Genomic DNA, 17,314 nt, shown 5'->3' with positions numbered 1-17,314 from the left:
GATGAGAGCTCCTGCAAAGAGCACAGGGGAGAAAGCAGCATCTCCCTTCCAAGGCCAGGACCATCCCCTGTGTCCTCCCTTCTGCTGCTTTAGGATCCCTGCTTGCCCTGCCGTTCCTTTGGGCAGCTGGGAGGGGCTGGGACTGTTGCTGTGGGTCTGTCAGAGCAGCACTTGGTGCCTACAGCACCACCTCACTGCTGCTCCTGTCTCACCCCACCCAGCTCTTCCCGTGGCTTTTCCTGCTCCCATGGGATCTTCAGTCATTTCCATGGTGGAGCCCTGCAGCAGCAGCCAGAACTGCTCCCTGCATCCCAGGCTGCCCCTGCGACCCCCCTGCAGGAGGAGGGGGATGCTGTGCTTGTGTTACCAACCAAAACTGAGGCACAGTGAGGTTCCACCCTAAAAACGCTGACCAGGGCGGGGTAGTTGTGCTCTTCCCACGTGTCCTGGCTCAGTGCTGGCAGCTGATGGTTTTTAGCCAGGTCTCAGTTTGCTTTCAGGGCACTCTTTGTGCTGTTCTGACAGCGTGAAGCCACCACGAGAGGCTTTTCCTTCTCCCTCTCTCACCAGCAGGACTGTGCTCAGAGCAGGGTGGGGGCAGCTGTGGAAACCCTCCTTCCTGCTGCTGGTGGGTCTGTGCTGCCACCAACCCCCAGGAACTGCCTTCCCACGGGCCCATTTGGCAAACCCTGCAGGGTGTGTGTGTTGTTGCTCTGTGCCTTCACTTGGTTTTGCCCATTTGCTGCGTTTTTGGGGCGACTGGAGCACAGAAATGCTGCTGCTGTCCCGGTGTTCCTGTGCCTCCTGTGTGCTGCTGGATCCTCTCCCTGCTCCCTCGGGGAGCCTGCCCTTGGCACAGGGCGTGTGGGAGCTGACAAGTCCAAAATTGCTGCCTGGGGAGCTCAGGACGTGCCCAGAGATGCAGCTGATGGGCAGGTGACACCAGGGCTGAGGAGCAGAGAGCAAATGGGATCTGATCCCGAGCTCTGGTTTCTTCAGCTTTCCGTGTCCTGCTGCTCAAATCTGATCTGGCAGCTTGGCAGAACAGTGCAGATTTTCTGCCTTTTTAACGATGGGAAGAGGAGCCACTCTGAGCTGACAAAGTCAAGCTTGGGGTTGTCAAACAGTCTCTCACTAATAAGGGGGATTTATTTGCTGCTGCTCTCCAGTGCAGCCTGCCCTGGATGTGGGGAAGCTGATAAGCCAGGTAACAATAGGGAAAGGAGAAACTCTTAATTCTCTTTGCTGCTGAGCTGAGAACCAATTCAGAATTCTCGTTGAGTAACAGTGAGAACCTTTTTTATCACAGAAAAGTAAACTGAGGGGAGCACAGACCTGCCTGGTTTCCTGAGCAGACTCAATGCACCGACTGCAGCTGCTCTGGTTTCTCCCTTTTCCACCCTTCCCGTTAATAAGGTGGAATATCCAGGGATCTGATGGTTTCTTGCCTGTTTGTTACCTGGTTCTTTATTACTGTAAACTTTCTGGGAAATAACTCGTTTCCCCAACGCTCCAGTTTTTCACTGGTCGTGTTTTGTAAGGTGAGATTTTTCCAGGCTGGAAGCAGCTCCTGGAGCAAAGCACCAGGTCTGGGGGATTTGCTGGAGCAGCTGCAGCTCTCAGGCTGAACATGACAACTTCGACTTCTCTTACTTACTGTCTTCCCATTATTTTTAGCAGGCTACATCGCTTTTACTTGCAGGGAAACGTTTGGAAACATGAATCAATTGTGCCTGCAAACTAAAGGAGGAGGAAGATTGTCAAGATGCACTGACAGAGCTTCCCCCTGGTCGTCACAGAGCCCTGTTTACACTTGCTGGCCTGTCCTGGTCTCAGCTTTCCCATCTGTTAAATGGTGCCTTTAATTAGCCTGTCTTTCACAACTTTTCATATTTTGGCACTCCTGATCCTTAGCTTACTGTATTTTGATTCCCAGGGAATAAATGTGAGAACAAAACAAATTACGGGCCGTTCTCATTCCTGTGCCTTCCCCCTTTCCCCCGATCCTCTCCTTCCCCTCTCCCTCCTGCATTTCCCACGTGGCTGAACCTCAGGGGGCTCAGCACCCACTGCTGAAGTGCTGCCAAGTGACCTCGGGTGGCAAAGGGGATGTTTGGGGTGTAAAATCTCTCGCTCAGAGCTCTTGTTTGCCATGGAAGGAGCGTTAGGGAGGATGGATGAGCTCAGCTGGGAGGTCTCCCCGCTGTTTTCCAGGATGAGCTCCTGGGTTCTGCTCCCAGCAGTGGAGCCCAGCCCTGGGATGGACGAGCACCAGGAGCCTCCAGGAGGGGCTGAGGGCAAGGAGGGGCTTGGTGGGGCTGCAGTGCCTTGGTTCATGGGGCTCATCCAGAGAAAGGGACCCTACAAAGAGCAAAAGAGCTGCTCTGCTGCCAGCAGCCTGAGCCGAGGGGTGAGGGCAGGGAGAGCTGCAGTCCCAGTGTCTGCTGGATGGGGTTCCCCAGCCAGGAGCCCCTGGAGCTGCTGGGGAGCTGTTGGAACAGCTCAGCTGCCTCTCCAGGTGTTGCTCAGTCAGAGCCAGGACTGTTTTTGTCACTGGTAAAGTCCCTCTCATGTTCTTGCAATGTGACAACTGCTTTGCTCACCTCTCTAAGGTCCCTCTGCTCTGCTTTAAAAAACCTTCTGCCTTCACTTGTGCCTTTGCAAAGCAGGGAAAAAACTGCCACAATTTTATTTTTTGAAGTTGTGTAGCCCTCCATTCCTGTATAATTCAGAGATAAACACTCCAACTTAGATCCAAGTACAATGGAACCAGATACAAATCGATTGCTTTGTGCTGTTCCTTTGTTCAGAGGGGAACCTGGGCAGCTTCAGCATTAATTCACCGTGTAGAGAGGAGCATAAATAGAGCAGGGTATTGGAAACATCCATTTAATTATCTGCAGGAGGGGAAGGAGTGTGTCCTCCTGGCTTGATTACTGGGACCACTCAGAATTATAGGAAATAATAAAGCAAAAAAAACCCCTAACTGTGGCAAAGCTTATCTTTTGGGGCAGAAGAAATGCTTGGACAAGAGAGCTCCAGGAAATGTGGTTGCTGGATTTAGGAATTGCCCTGGCACATCCAGCTCCCCCAGCCTTGACAGGGACACAGTTTGCAGCAGGGCAGCTGTGCCAGTGCAGAGTCACGGGGACCACCAGTGCAGGCAAAGCTGAGCTTTATTTTGGGGGTTCCATCACCCAGCTCTTCCCACTGCCCCTTTTTAGCTGGATGTCAGGGCCACACCACAAAGAATTCATAGTGGGTAACCCAACAGCCCATATTCCTCCATCCCAGCCCCACATCCCATATTCCTCCATCCCAACCCCACAAACGCAGCCTCTCCTCCCTGAGGAGGAGGAGGGGACAAGACTCCAGTCTCCTGGAAGCCCGGGGGGGTTACAGGGGTGTCTCTTCCCGTGTTCCAGCTGCCCAGGAGGCCGGGGATGGTCCCTCAGTGGCACAGACACCTCGAGGAGGCTCCTTCCCACCTCCCCATGGCACAGCTGAGGTGATTCATGTCCTCGAGGTTTTCTGGCCAGCCCTTTCCCCAGAGCAGGGCAGGGCTGTGCCGGGCTGGCTGGAGCCAGAGCCCTGTGACAGGACTGACCTTGTCGTCTGCAGGGAGAAAATACGAGTTCCAGAGGAGCCCTGCAGGGCTGGGCTGGGAAACACTGCCTGGAACAGGGGTGATGGACATGGAATTCCAGGATGGAGAGGCTCCCCAGCCCCAAAGCAGCATTTCACAGCTGTTACTGAGAGAGCTGTTCGTGTCCTTCTGTCCCTCGGAACGGGTTTTATTTATTTTTTTATTTTGAAACAGAGTTCTCGGGTCTAAAAATGGAACAACGTGGGGTTTCAGGGGGAGTTGAGGGTAGGCTCCTGTTCTTGCCTCACAGTGGGGGTGGAAGAGCTCCTTAATCTGGTAAAGAAAGGCAGAGTAAAAAATTAATGGAATAAGCTGAACAAATGAGACACAGTGGTGTGGCTGGTGTCCAGTGGAACAAACCAGCACAGGGGTGATGCCTTCAAACCAGGGCAGGGCTCCCTTTGGGATGAGAATTTTAGTGGATGAGGGTTTTTCAGAGGGGTAAATGAATGAACTGTGAAGGTCTGTGTTAGGTGGGGGAGAGCAAATGAAATAGTTTGTGTTTCTCCTGGTGTTCCAGTCTCTGAGGGTGTTCTGGTTACAAGTTGAACCCTCTGCTGGGTGAGCTGGTGGTTGAAATTCTCTCCACCGGGGAACTCTTTGCAGAAGGTATTTTTCTAAATTTTATTGACATTCATTGAACAGAAACACCCCTTTTACATCAACAAGTGAAAAATGTTGAAGCAAACTTTTCCAAGCACCTCCGTTCAAACTGGTCCATAACCAGGGGGGAAGTGCTGGTTCCACACCTTGCTTATTTTTTTTTTTCTTTACATTCAAGGGAATGAGGTTTTATTTATTTATTTACAGGCAGGAAGAAATGAAAGAGGTGATATTAAAAATTAAAAAAAAACACAACCAAAGCTGGGCATCACTTTGGACAACCCAGCTCCACACAGAGCTAAATTTAGTCCCTAAATCTGAGCACAAGGCCTGCTTGGAGCATCCCTGCCATGGCTCAGCAGCCACCAGGGCTCTCCCTCATCCCACACATCCCACACATCCCACACAAACCCTCTCCCACGGGCAGGACAAAGTGGTGTCACCTCTGTGTGGCACAGGAGCAGCGGTGAGGAGATGGGTGGCTGTGGTTGTGAGGGTGTGAAATGTCAGTCAGACGGTTGAGAAAGAGGAGAGGAGCCCTCAGAGAGACTCTTTCTGTAACGAACTTATATGATGTGACAGTCACACACTCCAAAATTGAATTAATAAATCATTCACAGCTCTGGTTGGAATAGTTAATCCGTGTTTTGTGCCCCAGCAGAGAGGAAAATGGCCTGCTTTCCTGCCTTTATGACATATTAGGCCTAAATAGAATTAATGATAAGGCTTTCTAAGTTTATTTACTGTGGAGAAGAGCTGTTTCTAAGGGGATGGGAAGGGAGGAGGAAGGAGCTGTGAACAGATTATCTCCCCAGTCCTGGGTTTTAATAACATGCAGCTCTTGTGCTGTGGGGTGCACAGGGACAGGGATGGTTTGGCACGTGGGGAGCAGGCAGTGAAACCCAGGCAGTGAAACCCAGGCAGTGAAACCCAGCTGCTGGAACTGAGTTGTCACAAGTGGAACATCCCTGTGGATTCCTGGTGGGTGAACACTGAGCTCACCCAGGGCTCCTTCTGAAAGGTGAATGAATAAAACTCTTCAGCTGGTTCACACAAAACACGGACTCTGCCTGTAGAAAATGCCATGAAAATCTGCAAAGAGTATGCACCCATGAAGGGCTGAAGGTTGGGTTGGTAGGAAGAGCTGTGATCAGCAGTTCTGGATCACCTTGGTCAGTGAGAGATTCCCTCAGAGGCAGCAGCTCACGCTTTTTAGGACTGCTCAGGTCTTTTCCTGGGGCTCTCACGGATGATTCTGTCCCCAGCAGTGGGCAGGAGAAGATTCTCCTCTGGAAAACAGGCACCAAAACTAAAGGGGAGAAGGCCCTGAGAGCAGCCTGGCTCTGCCAGCTCTGGGCAGGCTGCAAAGGCGAGGGTTTGTTCTGCAGTTCCCAGTGTCCGTGGGAAGAGGTTCCAGAGCAGGGGACAGAACAGCTCATTGAACAGCTAAAGATGGAAGTAAACAGATAAATCAGATTTTCCCCCCACGCTGCTGCAGAAGCTAATTATTGGAACATCAAGTGTATTAGGAATAATTAAACCAAATTGCAAATTAAACTTCCCGTGGCCATAAAACGGCGGAAAATCGGCTCTGATGGTTCCACCCCTCTGACACCAAGACGTGTCCTTTGCAATTCCAGTGTGGGGCTCCCAAATGTGTTTTTTTTTGGGGGGGGAACTTCCCTTGCAACTGGAATATTGCCTCAAGAATTCCCCCTCATTCCTTGGAGCTTTTCCTGTCAGTCCTCAGCCACCCGAGCAGGGAGGTGGAAACACGGGGAGCTGCACTTGTGAGATCGTGACTTGGAGCCTTTTTGACCAAACTCTTGTGTGTGTGTTGAGCTGGAAAAACACAAGGTGACAAAAGGCTTGGAATGTGCCAGCAGGTGTTAGTCATTGCTTTGAATAAACTCCTTGCAGAAAAACTCTCTAACCTTTTCCTAATTATGCAATTTGCTCTTCGGCGTCTCCGAGCACGCCGAGCCTGGTACAAATTGGAAGCAGACAGCCCTGATAGATTTGGACCTTTTGTGGTGTTTGGATTCATTAGTTTCTCTAATTACTGGAAATAAAGCAGTTTTCATACATCCAGGATGCTGCTGCGTCTGAGCTGCTGCGAGGGAAGGCAGAGCACTGGAAGATAAGTTGGTGTATAAAGAGATCCTGACTCCTCATTAACCTTTCTCCTTCTTTGCATGAGAGAAAAATAAATCCTTATTTCAGGGAAAACAGGGACATTTATTGGCAAGGCAGGGCCGCACCTGAGAGTTAAACCTGCCTGGCAAATGCCTCTTAATTCTCCCAGGGGTTTTGCAGTGCCTGAAATCCACCTCTTTAAATAGCAGAGCTCAGCGTGGGCACATCAGCTCAGCCCCCCCAGGATTTGGCCCCTTTCCTTTCCCAGCCCTGTGGGAGCCTCGAGCAGCTCCACGTGTGGAGGGGGCTGGACAATGGCACTGGATGGACCCCACTGTGCCCCTTGAGCTGAAATGGCCCTAAATTGGTCCCAGTAATTCTCTCTGCAATTTGAATCCTTAACGTGGTAAAAAACCACGGGGGGGGGGGGGAGGAAGAAAAGGGGCAGAAAGTTGTTTTATGTCGATAAAAATAATGATTTTTCCGAAGTGAGCTGTCTTTTTCATTATGGCCCACGTTTATTTTGAGGTGAGATTAATGACATATTCAACCAGTGCTACCCTGGACATGAACTCATCCCTCAGTCATTCACACAACCTTTAATTGGACTGGAGAGGAAGTTATTGTTAATTCGTCCCTCAGATGTTATTCTGGATAAATTTATGTCCTCGAGAAGCCAGACCCTGAGAAACTCCAGAGTTCTTTTAAGATTTGTATCCTAATGTTTGAGAGCAGGTGTCAAAGGGTAAAGGTGGTTTATTCAGGCCAAAATCAATACACCCAAAGTGAACTGGTTTTGTTATTTTTACTGTATCCAAAGGGCATAACTGGGGTGTTTCTCCCCCTCCCAGCAGTGGTTTGGCTCCTCAGGTGACTCCTGTCTCACAGCTCCCACAGTGGAATTTGGAGGGACCTCTTGGATTCCTCTGGGCACGAGCTGGAAATACCTGAAAAAATAGCAACAGATCTTCCCTGGGAAGGTTGTTGTGGGTATTTTTAGTCCTTCTGGGGTCAGTAAGATCAGACAGGGCTCTGAGCAACCTGATGCAGTTGGAGATGTCCCTGCTGAGCACAGAGGGGTCCCTCCCCACCCAAACCCTCCTGTGAAGTGATTTATGGAAGGGCTCATCTCTGTGCTGTGTTAATGACAGAGACAAACACCCAGATGGATTTCCACCCATTTTTCACTTGTTGATAAAGAATAACTGTCTCAGGATCAGCACAGAGCTGCAGCTCCCACCCCCCCGTGTCTCCCAGTGACAGTTTCCCGATGGAGACGGGGACGTGCAAGGTGATAAATCCCGAGGAGATCTCCAGCCCGAGTTATTCACCTCTTCTTCTCCTCTGTTACATAATTGGTAATGATCACATTGATGCTCCCCAGGGTGCTTGAGAGGTGAGGGATTTAGGGGAGGGGAGGAAGGAGCATCACAGTCCAGGATCATCACACCTAGGATCATTTTATACTCGTGTCTTTCTCTTCCCCCACCTTTGCTTGATGTTTTGTTGCAAAACTTGGGTCAAATGTATTTTTTTTTTTTCCTCTTCCTCCTCTAAAAATGCCTTTCCCAAACAGCCCATCTGTCTCTGTCACGCCAGAAAAGAAATGCTGATGAAGTGTCACGGAGCCAGATCTTGATTTTGCTTACACTGGCTGAATCCATTAATTCATTCTCTTTTTTCTCTCTCCAAGAGTCCTGGTACCCTGCATTTATCTTTTGCTGGTATCTCCAGCAATCCTGCGTGTCTGAGATGGGGTTTGAGGTCTGGTTCAGAGCGAGGGAGCAGAGGGATTTGGGAGAAGTTCTGTGAGTCACAGACAATTGATGTCTGCAGCTCTATGAAGTCATCAAGGCCCCTGTGACTGTGCTCAGCTCCCCTGTAAATCTTTTCAGGCTCCAATGAGGTCACTGAAATCGACTTCAATTGAATAATCAACTTTTAAATAAAACTGCTTCATGAATGATTTCAGTCGCCATTTAAGCTTGCAGTGATAAAAGATTTATTGTCCCGGTGCCAGTTCTTCCAGCAGTGATTTCCATTAGCAACAGGAGCACCATTTCTGATGCACACGAGGCAGAGGAAAAGGAATCCTGGGAAGGGAGAGGTCTGGGATTCATCTGATCTCCAAAACCTGCTGGTTGTGGCTTTGGCAGTGAGGAGGCTCAGCTGTGTGTGTGCCACATGTATTCAGCATAAAAAAAACCCCTCACCTTGTTTGGAAAATATATCCATGGATTAAATGGGTAGGACTTGAATCAAGAGTGGCTGGATTAAAGCAACAATGCCTGGGAGGAGTGTGGCCAGTGAAGAAACTTCTTCATGCTGGGCCTTTCCAGTGGTTTGGGAAATCATTTTGGGGAGGAACCCCAGGCCCCATGAACTGCTCTTGTCTGCAGATTCTCTTTGCCTTGGGAATCTTTAATCCTGAAGTATTTAAGGGAGAGGCAAGGTTCATTATTCTTAATAAATGGATATTTTCCTCTAGCTGACTTCCTTTAATATGCTAATTATCAAAAACAATAGGCTCTGAATTACCACTTCTATCAGCAGTTATTTTAAGCATTTAACTTTCTTGGGGTGTGTGTGGGGAAAACAGTCAGCTGGTTGGTCTGGCTTTGATGGGACACTAATGAAAAGAATAATCCATTGGACAAAACCACCCTGGGCCTCTGTGGAATGCAAAACTGGTTTATGACATGCAGAAAAAATATTCTCAATTGATTTATCCTACTCATTTCAGCATCTCTGCCTAGAAAGTTGTTACATCTGTTTAGAAATAAATCAATACCCCAAGTGATACATCCTTTGGACTGCAAACGAGTTAAAGCATCTGTACAAAGAGGCTCTTGGCCTAGAGATAAAGAAATAATAACCCTTGGTGTGGTTTGGACGTGGCTGAATTCTGAATTTTGGCACCTGGGGGTGCCAGGTTTAGGTGGGGAAGTGGCTTTGCAGCCACTTGTGGAGCGCTGGGGGTTTGTTTAAGGCTGCAGTGCTTGCAGCTGGCTGCACAGGCACCATCACCTTCACTCGGTGTTTAACACCCAGACACTGATTCCAGCTGCTCATTGCATTTTGTCTTGGCTCCTCAGCCCCCTGTGCTGCAGCCTGTGCAGGGAACCAGCAGTGCAGGGTTTGCGGAGCTGTTCACTGCCAGAGGTGTGTTTATGTGCTCCTTGTTCATCTGTTCAAGACAAGCAGCCCCAGCGTGTGTGATCTCCCCAACAGAAGCAGCTCAGTAACCCTCCAGCCTCCCCTTCCCCCTTGCAGCCAGGTGAGTGTTATTATCTTTGTCAAATTGGGTGCATAATTAATAACCTTGTAGAGCAAGCACAGCGCTGAGCGCTGGAATCATCAGGGTGATTTTAATACAAATGGCTTTGCTGGTGGCAGCCAGCGTGTTTAATGGGCTCAAACCAAATAATAACACATGACTCCTGTTTTGTGTAAGGCCAAAATGTCACTCCCATCCCGAGAAAGTGATGCTTGACCTACTTACATCTTTATCTGCTGTGCCATGTCCGTGTCTCTTCATTTGTAGCCTGGCTCGCTCCATGGAGCCTCCGACACATCCCGCAGCCCCTGCCTGTCACAGGCACTCACCCTGCCTTCCATCACTGCTCAGGGAGCCCATATCAGTAAGAGATTGTTGTTCCCTGCCTGTCAGTTCTGCCCTCCAACAAATCCTGTGGCTGCAGAGTGGCTGGAGGCTGCAGATGCCTGAGGATGTTCTTCCCTGCTCTGCACAGCACAGGGTGGGGGGAGCCTGGGACACTTTGGAGCTTTGGAGGGACCCTGCCAGCTCCACATCACACCCAGTGCTCACCCAGCTGCTCATCACCTCCCGGAATCCTGCCAGTTCTGCTCCCAGGAGCTGGAATCCTCTTGCCTGCTCTCCATGGAAACCTGGCTGTGCCTGGAGAGCCGAGCCCGGGTGAGGCTGGACCTGCCAGACGCCCTCCCTGCCAATGCCTCTGCCCAGGGACAGGTTCCTGCTGCAGGGATTCACCCCCAGAAAGGCCAAAGAGGGCTTGAGAGGGAGCAGGGTGAGTCCTTGGGTTGTCTGAACTCCCCTCTGGGAGTTCTGCTGGTGTTAGAAGGTTCTGTTGAGGTTTTGTTATCCCAAGTGTGTTTTCCACCTTAGGGTGGAAAAAATGTCTTGCAGGTAAAATTCTGAAAGGGAAAATTCCATCCTGCCCCTCCACCGAGGAAATTCTGCTTCTCAGCTTTAAATTTGCCTGGATTTTGGGGAGACACTTATTTCCTTCCAGGAGCTTCTTTTTGCTCGTTCTGGAACGAGAAGTTCTTATTTCCCTGCCTGTGTCAGTGGCCTGGTGGGAATTCCAAAGGGACTTGTGTTTCCCACTGCAGGGTCCCATCAGCCCACCCAGTCAGAGGGTTGAATCACTCACAGAATTAAACTGCTCCACAGAAAAGGCTCCAGACACCCAAAAAAAGGGTGCCTGGGACTTCAGACAATGGTTGTGTTACACTCATGTGTGGGCTCTGTGAAGGGCTCCGTGTGGGGTTGCTGATGCTGGAGCCTCTCCCAGGCTCCTCTGAACTCCCTCAGTGTGTTCTGTCCCAAGGCCTGTTAATCCAGAGCGTGGAAATGAGGGGAAGAGCTGATAAATCAAGATATGATAAGTGTAAGTGCATTTCTAATGAACACACATTGTGTGGAATAATGGCAGCATCACTGAGAACGGGAGATAATTTAATTAAAAAGACAAAAGAGGGCGAAAAAAAAGGGGAGGAAGGTCTCTTTTCTTGGTGGTTAATTATATGCAGTGTCTCACTGAAAGTAATACAGCATTACTCTGGGAAAGTGCAAGAATTACCACCTTTCACCACACACACCTACTTTCTCTTTTCTCAGTCTCTCTGTCTCTGCTCTTTCAAAGAGGCAGTGGTTGAACCCTTCAATGAGTGTCTAAAGCTCCTGGGAGTTTCTGTGCTGAACCTGACCTGTAATCCCTCCTCCTTTTTTGAGCCTGGTTTGCCAAAGTGCCCCAAGACCTCATTTGGAACGTGCTTCGCGTGGAGGAAAAACCACCACTGGTGATTGTTTTGTTCCTCCTCCTAATGCAAGGAAATGCTGCTGAATTGAGTGGGAGAACAGGAGATTCTGGGGCTCTGAGCTCCCTCCAGCCATGAAAAGCAGTTTGGTGGAAACAGAGGCGAAGTGTTTTGGCAAATCTGAGACAGGAATATTAAGGCTCGTGCGTCAGACAGGGAAATAAAAAGGTTTGAGACGTGGATTTCAAAGTGTTGGAGACAAAGCCTCTGTATTTCCCCATATTAAGGGAAACCTGGGGCAGGCCAACGTGGTTCTAAAGTGAATTTATCACTTGTGTCCTAATGAAAGGAATATTCCAGCGATGATTTCGAGGTATTGGGCGACTCATTTGAGAGGATTTCCATCCATCATATTGACAGTGATGTTAATCAAATTGACTACCCTCACCAAACCCCTGCTTTAGCTGAGCTATATTGCTTTGCTGCCTGAGGGGGGAACATTTCTGCAATTAAAAAAAAAAAACAAAAAAAAACAACAAACCAGATCGAATGCTAATAAAGCAAACAAATGAAGATTTATGCATAATCCACCAAAGGACTGCAATAATTTAATTAAAGGTGTACAGGAGATTTTGGTGGAGAGAATCAGTGATGATAAATGAGAAGGCCTTTGTGTTCCAGCAGCAGGGAAGGGAGGGGAGGTGTTTTACACTCGAGTTTAGCCCTGCCCAAGCCACCACTTTGCTCAGGTTGTTCCCAGGCACACAACCCCCTGCTTTAGTTCTTTGCTGAAACTCAGCTAATTTTGGGTTAAATTTTATTTCTGAGCTTTTCTCTTTTTTTTTTTTTTTTGTGTGTGTGTGAATGGTCTCATGAACATTTTAACCAGCTGGAAGTTTGTTCCAACTAAGCCCAGCAAGCAGGTTTAGCCCCTCTGTGTGAGGGAGTGACAGCTGAGCACTGGCTGCCAGGGCAAGGGCTGTCTGTCCTGAAAGGCTGCATCATTTAGTTGATATTCCAGCCCTTAAACACCTTCATGGCATGGAAATGGGGGCTCTAATAATGACAGCAGTAAAACTAAGAAATTTAAAGTCTGTCTTACTGGGTTTTTATAATCACTTTGGGATCCTGTGGCCAGTCATGGAGCAGGTCAAACCCCTCCCTGTTCCGGGCACCGACACCTCCACTGAAGTCCATAATGAAGTTTTCACTTACAGCCATTATGGAATTTGGCCTGGGATGGGGAAGGGAGGCAGGATGCTGCTGCCAGGGTGGGTTTGGTGGTGGCAGCAGCTGCCAGGGCAGGGAGCTGGCTCAGGGAAGCTGGGGTGGCTCAGCTGATGGGCCTGAGGCAAAGGCAGTTGGAGGCAATAAAGAGGGAGCAGCTCTGGGGCAGAGGGGGGGCCGTGGCAGCTCCATCCCCCGCACAGGTTGGGCTCTTAATGGCACATTTAAGGACCATGAAAATGCTGGTTGGGCCTGGCTCTGTGTGCAGAGCTCAGGGCTTTGTGCAGCAATGACATTCTCCGGGCAGCTCAGCCCCTGCCGCTGGAAAAACCTTTGGAAAAGCATCCTGAGCTCTCCTGCAGGAGTGCTGCCGTGGAGGGGGACTGTGGAGCTCCAGGGACACAGTCTGGGGTGTTCCCAGGCTGGATGTCTGTAGTGACAGGGAGTCTGGAAGCTAAAACCTGGATCTCTTGCAAGAAACATTTTGCACCCTCAGCTTTTAGAAGAATTAAATCCCAGGAGGATATTCTGCAGTCCTGTGGGGCTTTTAGAGCAAACCAGCAGTGGGATCCTTTCCCTAAATCCCCTTCCCAGCTTTGGTTGGCCTTGGCCACTGCTTCTCTCTCAGGATAGTCCCACCCAGTTTCTCCTCCAGTTTAAGATATGAGGGGTTTTTTTTGTGGTTTTCTAAAATCCTTGTATTTCCAGAGGTTTATGTGACCTTACCTGTGCCCTTGGTGTTCCACATTCCCTTGTGGGAATTCCCTCACCATTCCACATCCCTCTGGCTGGCCAAGGCTGGGTTGAAGCTGAGAGCAAGTCAGCTGCTGTTTGGGGAGGGGGAGGAAGGGTGAAGCTGTTTTTTCCACTCTCCCCATAGTGACAGCAAATCACTTATCTATTTATCTGTCGAGATACAGGTGTATCAACAACTGGAAGGAGGTTCTTCAGCCTTTAAATCCTTTCACACCACTTTGTGTTCCCTCTGTTAAGCTCTTGCTGTGTTAATGCCACCCTGGGCTGGGTAATATTTACAGCACCTAAATCAATGCCGAGGACAGAGAGAATATTGAAGGATCAACTCTACTTATTGCAGATGCACTTTAATATTTTGATGGCCCAACCAGAGTTTGGGGGTAGAATGACAATGAGGAGTTGAGCAGTCTGATGATGGTTGGAGAGAACTTTATGGAAGTTGATAAATTCCATCTTGCAGGTTTCAATTTCTCGTTCCCCACAGAGAGCTGGGGAGAACACAGTGATGCTGCCTTTCAAATTGGCTGGATCAGAGGGAACAGCAGCTAAAATCCATTACAACCCAATTACATCCATCAGCTGAAGCTGTGTGCACTCACTCGTGAACATCAGCATTTAATCCATAAAGAGGAACTAATGAGAAATTTGAAAATGGAATCCATGCATCAGTAGCTTTGGAGAGATTTTGCTGGGATTAATGAACTGCCAGAACATTGTCAACACGCTGCAAACCCATTCTCTCTGGGTTTGTTTACTGACCAAAGACAGATTAGATTGTGTTGGTCTCCCCATCCTTCAAGCCTGGCTTTTGTCTTATGGGCTGTTGCTTTTTCTCTGACGTTCTTGGTGCAGGAAGTGCCATTTTATCCACTTGAAGGATCAAACACTTGCTTCCTTTTCATCTTTCTCCCGTGGACATCTGGCTGGCTGAGCACCCACAGCCTCTCTGCTCCAGAAGCCAAGAGCATGTTCTGCAGCAGAGAAGGGAAGTCAAGACAGCAGCAATTCCTCTTCAAACAGTGCTGTGCTGGGGGGAACTGGCTGGGAAATTGCTGCTGTTCCTTTGTGGGTTCACCTCCCAGCTCCCCGTGTGAAAGGCTGTGCTGGCTACTGGATTCCTCTGATTCCCTGGAGCTTCCAGGAGGGGCTTGTCCAAAGGGTGGAGGTGAAAACAGGCCCCCAGGAAAGCCAAGCTCTCTAATGGGAGCTAAAAGGTGCAGGAATTGCAGAGATCTGGGGGGGCTGCCAGGTATGAGCAGGGCAGGAGACTCTCCCTCCCCAAGGCTGTCCCTCCCCAAGACTGTCCCTCCCCAAGGCTGCAAAGGACAGCAGGAGCAGCTGCTGGCTCCTGGATGCAATACTGGGACATCCATCCCTGCCACTTGATGCCCCAGCACTGCAATTGGGTTTGTGGTGTGGTTAAAATGCATATTCATTTCCACGTGCCCTTTACCTGGAGGTGCCTCAGGAACACGTTGGCATTTCAGCCCCAACCCACGGAAACTTCCCTGGGCTGTTCTGCACGTAGCTGCTTCTATCTGTTAAAAAATAAATCCCCTTTATATTCTGAGCCTTGTGCTCCCCTGCTACCCAAGTGGTCTTGTAAGGCTTGATGGCTTAATATTTATTTCTTATTTATTTTGATAGATCTCTGTCATATTCACCGGCTGGATAGAGTTGCTCTGCCTAACAGCAATATAGCAATATTTCCTCCCAGGAATCGTTCCTCCCCACTTTAAGCAGCAGAGCTGATCTCCAAGCAGACAGGTCTGACAGGCAGCTCCTCGGAGATCCCCTTTCCAATTGCACTCCTGATGTGGATGTGACAGGGAGGAAGGAGGGTGGGGAGGGGGCAGGAGGATGGAGGGCTGGAGAGGGAACAGAACAGACCATCCAGTGTGAATTCTGCCTTCAGCAAGAGGTGATAAAGGATGGGGAAACATAGCAGGTGGAGAGGGGCAGAGAACTTGGGTCAGAGCAGCTGGGGCTGGAGGAGAGTGGGGCTAGGGGGGAAGTGTGAGTGACTCCCTCTATGACCTGGAACATGGTGTGCTTTGGGTCTCTCTCAGCAAAAGCCAATATTTCTGCTCCCCCTTCAGCCTCTCTGACTCGAGCAGGTTGAGTCACACCCAAATACAGTCATTTTCCATCTCCTGATCTGTAAAACGTTTGCTCATCAAACGTGACCGACTCCTCTTTCAGAACAGACAGACCCTTAAACTGTTTAGGAACCTGCTCCTCTCCAATGTTCCATTTCAGGGCAATTCCAGCTCAGTAAATCAGGCCCCACTTGCTGGAACACAACCAACCACAGCCCCCTGCAAGGTAAATGCGCTGGGACAAAGGGGAGGGGGAAGGTGGCTGTGAGTCAGGGGGAACGTTTTCACAGCTGCTTGGCACAATTGCACATTTCCTGCTCTCCCCCGGGGGTTTTGAGCACGGAGGGTTCTTCCTTCCATTCATCCTTTTTTTTTGTTTTTTTTTAATGTTTACCAAAATACAGACTGGGAAAATCCTGCTTGTTCCAGGGGTGTCTTTGGCCCTGCTCTGGTAATTGGTGGCAATTCTCCTTTGGGAAGGGCTGGGGCAGGTACAGGGGCCTTTCTGCTGGAGTCCCCTGGTAAAGAGACTTTATAGAATGGAAACAAACCCACTGGGAATCAATTCTTGTCCAATAATGCTTCTTAAGGTAAGGGGTTTCCATATAACCATCCTCACCCACCGGCATCCAGCTCATCACTCAGTGCCAGAAATCACCTGCTGGGCTCCAGGAGAAATCCTGGGAATGGCCAGGGCTGAGTTCTCCCCTAAATGTTCCTTGTCTTTAAAAGGACAATATTCTTTATCGTTTCTCATTGACTTTAACTAACTTTGCCAAATAAAAGGGCGGAATCTTGTAGCAAAAATCGATGTGCTTGGCCCAGCACCCCCTGGTTTCAGGTTTCTGAATGTGTGCTGGTTTTGTCTCAGAGTCGTGGTTCTGCCATAAAACACCTCCATAAATCATATTCCAAGAGCAGGTCTTAACTACCTCCTGTTTTCTTTTCAAATGCCTCTTGTTAATCATCCTGACAGCTCTGACACTCAGAATATTGCTGAAGTTTTGAGTGCCACGTGCTGCAGACAACTGAAAGCTCCGTGTAAAAGGGAAATACGACACAGTACCACACACTAAATATATGTACAGGTTAATCCAGAGGGGGGGTCTGCAGCGTGCACACTATTGCTCAGGGTGGGTGATGTAAATGCACACGAGTGACACGGGGATGAAGAGTGACAGGCTGAGTGCTTTGCATTAACACCCACACTGCAGAGCTTACAGCATTTTAAAGGTTGGGGGAAAAAAAACCAACCAAACCCCGAAGCTGCTCTACCCAACTGTGCTCGCCTTTTTGAGTGAATAATGAACGTTTCCCAGCGTGGTTTGAAATGGTTTTCGAGTTTGGTAGTTGGGGCTCCAGTCAGAGGCAGAGCTGAGGTTTCTGGGTCCGGCTGGTCCTGCCCCTCCCTCGCTGCCTTTGGGAGAACATTTGTCCCATTTGTCCCGTGCCTTCCCTCCAGAATCACAGAATCAGCTGGGTTGGAAGGGACCTCCGAGATCATCCAGTCCAACCCTTGATCCAACCCCGCCGTGGTTCCCAGCCCATGGCACTGATGCCACATCCAGTCTCAGCTTAAAAACCTCCAGGGATGGAGAATCCACCCCTTCCCTGGGCAGCCCATTCCAATGGCTGAGCACCCTCTCTGCAAAGAAATTCTTCCTAATCTCCAACCTAACCCTCCCCTGGTACAGCTGAAGACCGAGCCCTCTTGTCTTGCTGATGGTTCCTGGGAAAAGAGACCAACCCCCCCCTGGCTCCCCCTCCTGTCAGGGAGTTGCAGAGAGTGAGGAGGTCTCCCCTGAGCCTCCTCTTCTCCAGGCTG

The 17,314-nt window shown here is 49.5% G+C and overlaps 1 long non-coding RNA gene across 2 annotated transcripts; it reads right to left on the bottom strand.

Moving 5' to 3' along the window:
• Positions 1 to 7,123: 7,123 nt before the first annotated feature.
• On the bottom strand, positions 7,124 to 8,178 carry LOC108505625. Of its 2 annotated transcripts, none has more exons than XR_001877571.1 (2): positions 7,875 to 8,178; positions 7,124 to 7,332 (listed from the first exon to the last, which is right to left on the bottom strand). It is a non-coding gene; the product is annotated as an uncharacterized LOC108505625 (long non-coding RNA). The 2 variants fall into 2 exon arrangements; XR_001877570.1 differs by having other exon boundaries at positions 8,035 to 8,178.
• Positions 8,179 to 17,314: the final 9,136 nt, after the last annotated feature.

Source organism: Lepidothrix coronata, unplaced genomic scaffold (genome assembly GCF_001604755.1).
Source record: "Lepidothrix coronata isolate B3197 unplaced genomic scaffold, Lepidothrix_coronata-1.0 Scaffold197, whole genome shotgun sequence".
NCBI classification, from domain to species: Eukaryota; Metazoa; Chordata; class Aves; order Passeriformes; family Pipridae; genus Lepidothrix; species Lepidothrix coronata.
This window is presented reverse-complemented; position numbering and strand designations above follow the sequence as displayed.